General features: G+C 65.8%; 1 protein-coding gene across 3 annotated transcripts in view; it reads right to left on the reverse strand.

Moving 5' to 3' along the window:
* The window catches only part of SLC35F6 (solute carrier family 35 member F6), a 10,654-nt gene that overhangs the window by 4,396 nt on the left and 5,420 nt on the right, over nt 1-838 (reverse strand). The window lies entirely within an intron of this gene.

Below are 838 nucleotides of genomic sequence, written 5' to 3' on the forward strand. Positions count from 1 at the left end.
GAGGGTGGTGGAGCACTGGAACAGGTTGCCCAGGGAGGTGGTTGAGGCCCCATCCCTGGAGATATTCAAGGAGAGGCTCGACGAGGCCCTGGGCAACCTGGTCTAGTTGGGGGTGTCCCTGCTGACTGCGGGGGGGTCGGACTAGATGGCCTTTGGAGGTCCCTTCCGGCCTGGGAAATTCTATGATTCTATGATTTCCCCCCCAAAACCGAATGCACCACGGAGTCCTGCAGCCCGACAGCCACCTCAGGGATGGGGTGAGGAGGAGGGGGGGGACAGAGGGGGACGCCCCCCATCCCCAGCACTTACCCACGTACATGATGCTGGTCCCAGTCATGTCGCAGAGGGCGGGGGGCAGGAAGAGCAGGGGGCTGAAGGGCTGCGAGGGGGCCATGCTGGGCTCCGCCTTCCGCCGATCCCTCCACACCAGCAGGTAAAACACCCCCAGGCAGGAAAATTCACCCAGGAACATGCCCACGGCCTGCAGGAAAGGGGGGGGGGGGGGGTGGTCTTGCCAGGAGGGTCCATCCTACCCCAAAGTGGGGGGGCTCACCTGCAGGAAGGGGTGCTGGAAGCCATGCTCCTCCGTCCCCCCGCAGCCGGTCGCGCTGAAGTTATCAGCCCACCTAAGGGGGGAGAGGAGAGGGGGGGTCAGAGGAGGGGGGACCCCAAGAGCCAGCCCAGGGCCACCAGCCCCTCCGGGAGGTGACAGCTCACGGGGACAGGACATCCATGGGGAAGGAGACCATCGTCCTGACTTGCCGGCAGCTCCTGGCCCCGCTCCCAGCGCTGAGTGACAGGCAGGGCAAGGGACACCGCTGTGTCACACCGCTGCGTC

Source organism: Calidris pugnax, unplaced genomic scaffold (assembly GCF_001431845.1).
Source record: "Calidris pugnax isolate Ruff unplaced genomic scaffold, ASM143184v1 scaffold558, whole genome shotgun sequence".
In the NCBI taxonomy this organism is placed as follows: Eukaryota; Metazoa; Chordata; class Aves; order Charadriiformes; family Scolopacidae; genus Calidris; species Calidris pugnax.